This window comes from Aptenodytes forsteri, unplaced genomic scaffold (genome assembly GCF_000699145.1).
Source record: "Aptenodytes forsteri isolate BGI_AS27 unplaced genomic scaffold, ASM69914v1 Scaffold320, whole genome shotgun sequence".
Taxonomy (NCBI): Eukaryota; Metazoa; Chordata; class Aves; order Sphenisciformes; family Spheniscidae; genus Aptenodytes; species Aptenodytes forsteri.
Genome location: NW_008794890.1, coordinates 2,988,484 through 2,999,920, shown reverse-complemented (window position 1 = coordinate 2,999,920; position 11,437 = coordinate 2,988,484).

Below are 11,437 nucleotides of genomic sequence, written 5' to 3'. Positions count from 1 at the left end.
TCCAGGTTAAAGCAGGAAGAATAACTTGCAGAAAAACAAGATGGGGAACACTGAGAGAGTTCTGCAGGAAAGAAGCAAGGTAAACACAGGTCAATAATGTCACTTTGTTATAAAAAGAGATAACCATTGTACTAGGATATAATGTAACAGGAGTATTTCCTGTAAGAAGCACAGAAACGATCCTTTTGGTCTCCTTAGCACTGGGAAGACTAAGAACTACTGTATCTAGTCATAGACATACCTTAAGAAAAACATGAATCAGATGAAATTTTTCCAGAAGAGAGCAGCAGAACTGTGGAAAGTGCAGGAAACGTGAGCAGCATTTCCTCACAGAAGGAACTGAGTTACACAGTCTAGAGAAGAGAACATGTAGTGTAAGAACAACTGTAATGGGTCACAGCTTGTCCAGTGAACTCTTTTTAATGGTGGCCCACAGCAGAAGCCTAGGGAGGAGTGTAGAAACTGGGCAAGAGTAATTTGGTACTTTTTCAGAATACTGTGAAAGCTGGCAATGCATCTGGAGCCATGGCGCATCATTTTCTTGAGCCAGTGGTGGTGGCTGACTAAAGGGCTGTAGCAGTCTTCAGACATGTGGTACTGCTGCGGATAGGAAAGAAATACCCTGCTATTCATAATCGCTCAGTGGATGTGAAGTTGCAGGTGTAAATTTTATCACAGGAGGTACGGGTAAGTGTTCAGAACAACTACGCAAGCTAGAGATAGTGAAGTACTAGCAGGGATTGCCAGGCAGAGTATACAGCCTCTATCCTCAGTCACTTTTTAAAATATTAGCCAAACCAAGTCTTCTTGGTGCAGGTACATCCTGGAATAGGGGCTGGAGTAGATTATCTGTCATTTGCTCTTCCCTCTTTTGACCACTCATCAACAATTCTGTTACTCTTCTGCAGCTCTAATTTTAGCAAAGACTCTTTTGTGCGGTATCAGTCTCATACTGTTCATGTGTCTGTTAATGTGCTTTCCACGTACAGACATTGTTCGATAGTAGTACTTGTTCTGCCTAATTTTCCTTTGATTAAGAGAATGAAAATGAAAAGAAAAAGGACATCAGTGCTCAGTACACTAATATCTCTTTGTCAGATGCCTGAAAACTGTTAATGAAATGTTGAAAATACTCTTTTCAAGTATCGAGTGTTCTTGTAAATTAAAATGGCAGTTACTTTATTCTGTTCAGTCAACTATGGAGATACGTCTAAACCATAGGGTGTAGAACTAAGTCAAGGCTTTGATCGCTGCATGTCTCCGGAGAATTCAAGTGCTTGTTAACTTCAGCTCATCTCCTGTGTGTAGTTGTAATATTTCCTGTCGTCTTGGTTATTTATTTGTAGCCTGTGTATCTATGGTGGTTAGGTGCTTGGGCATCTGCATCTTTGTGCTTCTGTAAATCTGATTGTTTTTATTCTTTTCGATCAGATGCAGAGGGTCATGGTGGTATGTGTGCCATACAATAGCGCGCCTTCCACCAGTATTCGTGGGAATGCTGGCTGTTGATGTTAGCGATAGAGGTAGCTAAGAAAAGGACTCCTTTGCTCAGCTGTTACGAGCTTGTTTCTTTATGTTGAAGTCCTAGAATTGATTCTACCAAATCGTCATAATTTCTCTATAAATTTAGTCACAAAAGTATGTCAGAGGAACAGCCATGTGGTGTATTTGGTATTCTGAAGTTAATGTTCTGCATTTTATCTGATTCAAATTCTTAGACATATAGGAAAAAAAATCGACATAGTAAGATGTATAGAAAAAAAGAAGAAATGATGTTTCAAATGCTACTGTAGTCTGTAATCAATTGGAATGTATTTAAATGCAGCAGCTAAAGAGAGGTGTTCTGAAAAGATGCTTTGCCTCCTCTGTCTTGACAGTCTTGATCATAAGTGCTTTGTGTTAATGCTTGATAGTTCTGGGACCAGGATGCTATCTAATGTATCCTCTAACTGCTGGTGTAATGGGAAGTGTGTGTTCCCTTGGCATCTGCTGCCAGATGTTGGCAAGCACTCAGGGACTGAGTCCATAACCTTGTTCCTCACTGTTTGGGCATGCTGCCACTAGTATATGCTGCCAACTTGTACAGTTTTCAGGCCGACTGAGAGTAGTACTTTGTTTTTGAATATTTTTAGTTTGCTACTGTTTTCACTTACCCACAGATGCCTAACAGACCAATGTCATGACACTAGGAGGGATGTTCTTAGGTTGATGCTATTGCTTACATGTTAGGACTTCTTTTCCTCTCCACCTTCCTAAACTGCTGTTTAAATAAGATGCCTGTGTTTGTCTGACAGATTCCCTGAAGAAGCAGTAGATCTTTTTGAGATACCAGTCTACTCAGACCTTTCTGCAAGGATTTGAGGGCTAATGAAACTTTGAGGAAACTCCAGTCTGCATTCCTCCTCTGTACCCTAAATGACACACTGAATCTTCAGGCTGGTATGGCGAGTTCATTCATTCCTGCTTCCTACCAACTTAGGAGGAAGGATAAAAGTTGGTCTCCTTGTATTGTTCTCCTCCCCACAGGCTGTCGTTGGAGATGGAAACTTCCTGCTGCCATCTTCCCTTTCCTCGTTTATCTTGCTACTTTTTTCATAATGACTGAATATGCTTATTCCTTCTCTTTCACCTCCCAGAAGTTCCCTTGAAATGCTCCTTGAGTCTTGTGAATGGAACAAGTAGGGAATTCCATTCCATCTTTGTTCCCTGTGATTGGAACTAAGGAGAATTAAGTATCACAGGAGAGACGATGACAGTCTTTGTGTGCTATCAGTTATAAGCCTGATCTTTACTGAGGATTTTTGTAAAGCTTAAGTTGTCTTTTGCCATTGGGTATGATTTGGAAATGTATATAGCAACAATGGCTGTAACGCAGTAATGCAAAAGGTTAGAAAAGCATAAGCTTCAACACAACAGGATTTAGGTTTCCTTCTAGATAATAAGGTTTGTAATGTACATAATAAGTTTTCAATTGTACCTCAGCTACCTCTGTTGATTTATTGGTAGGGAGTAAGGAAAAGCTGCTGTCTGAATTTTAGCATTCATTTCATGCAGCTAAGTACTTAGATTTGGGATGTATGACTATTCTCACAATATATTTATACTTTGATAAGATTCTATGAAATGCAGATGAACATTTCTTTAAAGAAAAGTGTTTCAAATCAAACTTTCTTATCTGATAATCCAGAGTTGATGTCTTATTTTTACCACTCTAAGTCTGAAATTCAGCTTCTTTGTAGTACAGTGAAATCATGGTCATTCTAAGATTACTCCAAAGCATCCGGTTGGCTTTTAGGGAAAATCAAGCATTGCTTTTATTTTCTGCTCATCAGATAAAATCCCTTGCTCTTGTCTATCATTACTAGCAAAGGCTAATCAGAAGAGTTTTATACTTTTGGTGGTGGGGGAAAGACTGCAGATAAAAAAATGAGGGAGTTAACTCAAAACGTTTGGTTTTGTCTATGCACAGGTATTTTCCTTTTAAATGTGTGCCACTTGAGAACAGAACTGTAGTTGTTTTTTTGTTTTTAGAAGAAGCATGAATAAAGAGTATTTCTCTACTGTAGAATTTTGAGTTGGGTTGCTTTTTGACGACAGTACTTATTTCTCCTTGATTTAAGAACTCTTAGGGCTACTTAGTGATAGAAGTGAATTCCAGAAAATTTTGAAAAAGATTAACATAATATTTGCATGTAATAAAAGGTAACTGATGGGAAATAAAATTCTTTCACCTTGATGAGAAGTGCAGGCTTTTGAGGTAAGTATTGAGAGTTAAGCAACTCCATCTCTCAAGGCTGGTTGGATGTTCATGTAGATGAACTTAAAACAGCACTTTCCACCTTAGTTTGAGCTTGAGTTTATAAATATTTTTCCTCTCAGTGCAGGCATTGCTGTCATTATCCATGTTTTACACCCTCATAACTTGATTACTAGTTGTGGCTATATCTTAAATCAATCTAGAAACTTCGGCTGGTGCAGAACGTACTGAATAATGAAGCTGGAGCATGGCAGAATTTAATGTTCTTGGCTCTATTTTAAGTGAATTCCGTGGTAATTCTAGAGGGTAGCAGGTGAGTGTTAGTAGTGACAAATGCTTTTCTTGTCGAACGCTATGGATAGTAACAAGGCAGGCTTCCCTACACAGCCCTGACAGTCTGACTTACGGGATCTTACGGGATGGGGAAGATATCACTTTGCTTGTGCACAAAATCCTCGTCTTTTCTGTGTTGGTAAGACTTTCCAACAGAGGCAGTAAATGAGCTGAGCACGTGTATCTCATAGAAACTAGACTAAAGTCCTTTAATGCCCACAGGGAATGGAACAGGCTTCACTGTTTATGGTCTTAGTAGAAATTCCACATTGGCCAATGGCAGGAGATGCAGTTTCTCCACTTTTAAGATGAAAGATTGGTTTGCGTCTGGCTTCAATTTAAAGTTAAAGCTCCAGGGAGACTATATATTTGAATCCTTATTCTTTGCCCTGCTAATCCATCCCCTCCAGTGATACCTAAAAGCTCTACTTCTACTTTATTTTGTCTCCCTTTCTATAGAAGATGTCTGTGCAACAATCATTCCTTCTCAACGTATCCTGGGAATATTGTCTTCCAAATGGAAAACAAGAGAGTTTGCATGCACAGAGATTTGCATCCTGTCCTTAGTAGTCTGCTGCAGTTTTTGTTAAAAAAATTTATCATCATGTGTGCCTAGGATGTGGGAGACCGAAATTCATGCATGTGATTTGAAGCAATCTCCTGAATTCGGGCCTGATACTGGCTAATGGCTAGTTTGGAATAAGCATGCTTTTTTTCCTTCATGAATCTTGCTACAAGGCGGCGATCTGCTTTCATGCTTCAGCATGTCAGCATCCTTCAAGGAACAGATTTGTTATATTTCCATCAGCCATGGCTTTGCTTTTTTAGGGATATTTGTTAGGATGGAAAGCATGCAGAGAATTGGAGCAGGTGTCTTAGCTTAGTGGAGAAGAACTGTGAGATCTCTGGGAACTGCAGGTGATCTGAGTCTAGATTTCACTTTTTTCCTATCACCTTTTATGTGAGCAGACTGACATTATGCTGCCAGTGCCTATGCCTCCAGGGTTGCAGAGAAATGGTTTATTACCACCTACTAAATGATAGTTCTGGTTTTGTAACAACTAATTTTAGTATATTGGACTCCCATCAAAGTCTTTATGCAAGGTTAAGGTTCCTAATTAATGAGGTCTAAGGAGACTACAGTTAGAAGTTGTGTACCAGAAAGCAAAGGAGAAATAGAGAAATTAGTTATGAAGTACAAATTGTATGCAGGAGTTGCAATATACGGCCAAGCTTATTCCCTGACTTGGTAATTAATGTACTTGCATATGTCATGCTGTAGCTTGCTACACAACAGATACATGGAGTAAGCAGAGTGCACAGAACAAAGTTTAATTTAGGAAGGTATATTGCATGGATAAGGTACTTCGTGTTAGCTGCACAGGTTACCTCTCAATTGCTGTTGTAAGAATTTGTAGAAGCTGCTTTGAATGTCTTAGAAGGTTTTGTTTGTAAAAAAGAGTCTGAGTAAATGGCCATCTTGTATAATGGCTCCTGAGAGATTTAGCAGCACGTCCCCAAGTTTCCTTAGTTTATATCCTTTCTAGGACTGCTTGTCTTTTCATGTAATTCAGTGATCCAGTCTGCCTCATTTGCTACATCCCTACAGGATCAGCCTCTGCCTAAAGGGAGCTCATCTTGTTTGAGGCACTGAGGGTGGTAGCAGGCACTGCTGTGTCTGAAGGTGCTGCTCCTGTCGGCTTAGAAACAAACACAACCTTACTTATCTTTTATTGTATGCTAAAACTACAGATTCTAAATATTTTTTTTAAAGAGGGGAAAAAAACAGTATCTGATACAAAACTTCCTATGTTTTTTGAAAATAAAATCTAATGCAGGAAAACGGCCTTTGCCCTGTGATGTGGTAACAAGAAATACTGAATTGACAATACAGATTGTCTGCTGGTTCAAAGCCAGTACTGGTTTCCAGAAGGGTCATTGCTCAGCCTTTTAATCTTGCTGGAGAACTCTCCAGCATGCCAGGAAGTGAGGAATATTATTTACATAGCAGCAGCACCAGAGGCTTCCAGGCGGAGGTGAAAGTGGTGTTGTTCTGGATGCTGTGGTAACTGGGAACAAATACCCAGTGTTCCCCAGAGAACTTGTAATTTAGGGCTTTTGGAAAAGTTACAGCAGACATCCAAGAATTCTTGGAGCCAAATGTAACGCTAGATCCTTGTGAGTCAAAGTATGCCTTTTAGTAGAGATGCTCTGATGTGAGCTTTCCTGAATAAAATGCATTCAGAGTGGTTCTTGAAGCTGCTGGAGTGATCTCTGTGCATGCACTGGCCATGTTGAGAAAACAATGTGCAGTATACATCCATTCAGTGTGAGATAAAAAAGGGTAAAGCCTAGAAGAGAGAAAAATGGCAAGTGGCAAAGCAGCAAATGATAAAAAGCTAAACTAAAATGTATTCCTGAGAAGCACTGGATAGATTATTTTTCACAAGTGAAACAATCCTTTTTGTGAATAGGGGACACCATTCCAGCCTATTATTGTGTCCCCCATCTGTGATTTAGTAAGTGTTTTCCATCTTATTTCTGTGACTGATCGGAACTTAAATAAACAGGAAGACATATTAAGTGGTGGAAGGGCTGGATCTTTTCACAGAAAAAGCAATTAAGGTGGGTCACGATGGAGTGACTTCCCTTCTCCTAAGGGAAGGGCAGAGATGACTTAGATCATAAGCATTCATTATGTTTCAATAGAGTTCAGTCTCAATGTGAGTGGAGTAAATGTTCACCATATGAAATCTGTTGGCCTTCACCTGTAGGTTTGAAGTCAACACTAATGATTCTGTTGCATATATATTTTTCCAGAGAGAAATATTGTTTATGTAGGAGATGGTTTTAAGATCCTTTGCCACTTGAAGCCAAACTTTCATAGTTGAGTTTCCACTGGTACTGAAATAAAACTGTTGAAGACCATAGGTCAAATATCACAATAACTGTATAGGCAATTCTTGGGAGAATTTACTGCAGGAAAACATGGAGCTTTGTATTCTTTACACAGGTTTTCCTCTTACCTGGTGACCCAGGTAGGAGCAGCAATTCTGTACAAATAGTCACTACTGTGCTTCCACCTTTGCTTCTTCAGAAGGGAATCTGATTAAACATGATGCTGCTTGTACGCATGAGGATTCCTGAGATAAACACTGGGCAGAAAGGGTTTAGCATGCAGCAAAATCCCACTGAACACTGTGGCTGAGTGGGGCATGGGCTGTATTGCATCTTGTAGTACCAGAATTCTGTAAAGCAAACACAATTCAGAAAAGTGGTTTGTTTTTTTTTTTAAGCTTCTAGAGGATATTAAAAAGACTAGAGAGTAAATTAAAAACTAATCTTTTTAGTGTTAGCTTACTAGTTTTAATGTTACCCTCTGGTTAGCTCTGGTCATGCTATTAGCCTATAATTCTGGAAGCTGAGAGTCCTGTGTGCTTGTTCTATTTCTGTAGCTGCCTTTGTTTTTTTTTTTTTTTTTTATTTCTTGCAGCCAGGAGATAAGAATTCATTAACTCCTTCTCATCTCAACACCTACCTTTCAGGCTTTGTTCTTAATAGTCTTTAATAGTTCTGGGAGCAGTTGTTCCTTTCCATTTGTTTTCCCTTTTTCTACTGCAATAAGTATGCCCAATTAATATTGATCAACTTCCCGAATTATGACTCATATTTACTGGAAAAATCTCTCTCTTTTTAGTAAGGAAATGAGATCTATCAGTGGTCTAAGTACAATTCAGAAAATTAACCTTGCAAATCCAGCAGTAACCTTTGTGCATCATTGAACTTTCAGCAGTGGAATATAATCCACCAATATAAAGCTGGCAGGTCATCTGCCAGCACCACTAGTCATTAGCTACAGAGCAGGAGCAAATAGGTTGGTGTTTGGGTTGGATTAGTAAGTTTTGTACTAGTGAAATGATGCTTGTGCACCCTGAAGGAAACTTTTGTGCTGTTGCTGTGCCGTGGCAGACCTCAGACCAAGCTAGTTTGTTTTCCTATTTTCACATTTCTCGCTTTTGGCAAGAAATTTTTAAATTAAATTTTTTAATTAAAAAGAATTTTTTTCTCTTTTTTTTCCTCCCCCCCGCCCCTTGCAGAAAGCAGTCTTTGTCATTTGCCACTATTACTGGTCATCCAGGTCTGCATTGCCGTCATCCACTGGCAGGTCTTAGTTTTACCTCACAGCAGTGATCTACTGGAAGAAATTGCTTCTGGAAGACGCCTGCAAAAATAACTCCGATCTTCCTTCCATATTCTCCACTGGTGTTCTTGTGACTTGCTTTCAGTCTGTCCAAGTCTAAACCATCTGGCTGCCTGACTGACAGTACTTAGAGGCCATTCAATTTACATTAATAATCAGCCTTGTGGTACTCAATAGGGTTGGCTCTGCAAAGTCTGAAAATGTCTGGCTCTGAAAAGGTGACTGAACTATGCAAAGCTAGGATGGAAGTTTTTCATACAGTCCACCTCTTGGTGGAGTAGGTCCCTGCAGGGGTTTCACACTCTTCACAAGAAAGGAAAAAAAAAAAAAATAGTGGTGTTATGGCTTCATGGCACAGCTTTGGACCTTCAAGATAACTGCTGAGAATCCTGGGGGGCTGTTTGGGGAAAAAAATATGTCCATACGACTTGATGCTTCTTTCATCTGTCCTGCTTTAGTTATAGTAGGTTTTTCCCCCACCCCTTCCCTCTGAAAACGAGGCCTCAGTTTGTTCTATTAATAGAGTTGATACTCCAGATGACTTAAAAGGGATATTACTTTCAAAGGTTCATACAAAACGCTGGACTAATGCCCCTCAAACTCGTCTGGCTGGAGAGATGTTCAGCAGATGCACCTCTGAGAGTTCTCCCTATGTGTTGGTAATATCTGCTTCTCAGAACATGTTCTTTTGGATCAGCTTTCCGACCTCACAGTGAGGTCACATTTCCTTGTGAAGGCCTGAGAGAACAGAGTAATTCTTTGCTAGTTAGAAAGGAAAAGGGAGTGTGAAGCAAAGGAGCAAAACACAAGAGGCTTTTGGCTCCTGACTCCTTAGGTCCTATAACACTGATGCCAGGAGAGCCCATTAGGGCAATTTTGTCAGAAATGTGAAAATCAGGTTTTTATTGAAGAGATTCCTGTCTGGATAGATTTTTTTGACAGCAGATGTTATAACTAATTTAAGTGCACCTTCCTAAATTAGAATGCTGTAAGGACTCATTATTTTTTCATGCTAATGCACTTCAATGCATTTAAATAGGCTTTCTTGCCTTTCAAGATCAGTGCTGCTATGGGGGGGGGGAGGGAACCCACTTTAATAAATTTAATATTTAAGCAAAAGGTTAAAAGACCTTACCAAAGGGAGGTGGAATGGAAAAATATGGGCAGAATTTTTTGCATTCTAAAAAGCTCATAGTAACGGGTATATTTTGCCACCTTTAATTATTGACTGGCTAAACAGTTCAGTCAAGTAAAGTCTCAGTAAGCTGTAGATTTTTGGAGTCTGACACACCCAGATTTTAGGAAGATGTACAATTTGGGGCCTGATCATGATGCTCTTTCTTTATTGAACCCATGCAATTATTGTTGACTTCTGAATTACCCTTTCCTGTTTAATTGAAAGTTGTACATGACCTGCAGGATCCCATTATATATAGTTTTAAAGAATTAATCTTGCAGAAGTATACAATTCTACTCTTCCCTTTTCTGTCAGTGTTTTTCAAGTTGGTATTCTGGCCATCTGCTGCTTCATCCTGTTCCTAGGTAGTTTTATCTGCATCAACTACTACTTTATGTCATTAGCTGTCTTGTATTTGAGAAGGTACCTTGGACCTTCCTCTTAACATCTCATTATGGATGTTCAGTTATTGCACAGAACTTCACATGGTTAAAATTGAGGCTGAGCCGCCTCTTCGTCCCGTTCTTTATTCCACGAATAACATTGGGTAATCATGTAGTATGTTCCATCTATTTCTAAATCTTGCTGACTTCCCTGAAATACAAGTCCATTTGTCCATTCAGACAAAAAAATCCTCTCGCATCCTCATGTCTTGTTTTTTGACTCTGTCACTGTTTCTAACGTAAACCATTCCAAACTTCCTCTCTTCCGTTCATCTGGAAAGATGATGCCAAAATATTATTGGAACAGAAGAGTCAAGATTCTGTCACTTTGTTGGCTTCCTTTCAAATTGCAATCTAACCTTTCCTGTCTTTGTTTAAAAGTCTTTCATAATTTAGTCCTAAACTAGCTAAGATAAATATGGCATAAACATTTTACGGTATCTCCTGCCCACCAGTTACTTCTTTCCTTTAACATTTCTCTGGGTTTTCTCCTCTCTGTTGCCCTTCCGGTATGTTTGCAATTCAGGGCTTTTTAAAATTTTTTTTGGTCGTTTTATGTAGGCTGTGTTAATTAGTTGATAATTATGGGAAGAATCATATTTAAAAGGATATGGTGGACATATGGGTGTATGTTTTTGTATGTTAGAACTATTGTGGTTATTCTGCATGGTGAAAGTACACATTTTGCTTAGGTTGACTTCTGATGCTTATTTTGGCACCTAGATAAGGATATCATAGTGGTGGCTCTCATGTCCATACTCAAGGCAGTATAGATAATCTAGACATTTACATGTTCTTTTTTATTTTTTGCATTGCCATCTTTTCTTTTTCTCTAACATTTTGTATTGTGCAATCTTCTCCCGTGTGTTACTTTATTTTCATGCCTTTCATTGTTCAAAGCTTATTCATTTGCTTGGAATGTTAATACAAATTGTGGTGGTGTCCTAAAGGTATTGATTGAGTGCTGACCTAAAATGCATTGTTTAAATATGCTTGTCTGCTGCGTTCAGTGATGTCTGAATATGTATGACCTCTGTTCCAAAATGCCTGAAAATAATTTCTGAACGTGAAATACGATCAATGTTGTAGCTGGGATTTTTCTCCCTGTTTACCTTGAATGCTCTGGTAGAGACTTCTCTCCTTTGTGAAAGTTACTTTTTTAAATCTGAGGTTAGTATGCTGGAAATTTCTGCTGTGGTTGATTTGCTTAATAAACAGTTAAATATTTAAAATATCCATTTATCTCACTTATTTTTGTTGGCCTAGTTACTGGCTGGGAAAATCAATTTATAGCAATACAGCTAAATACTTACGAATGATCATGATAATGATAGACATCTTCTAGAAAGAAAATTCAGTGTTTGCAAAATATCTGAATGAATCATAGAATCATTGAGGTTGGAAAAGACCTCTAAGATCATCGAGTCCAACCGTCGACCCAACACCACCACCCACTAAACCATGTCCCTAAGTGCCTCATCTACTCGTCTTTTAAATACCTCCAGGGATGGGGACTCCACCACTTC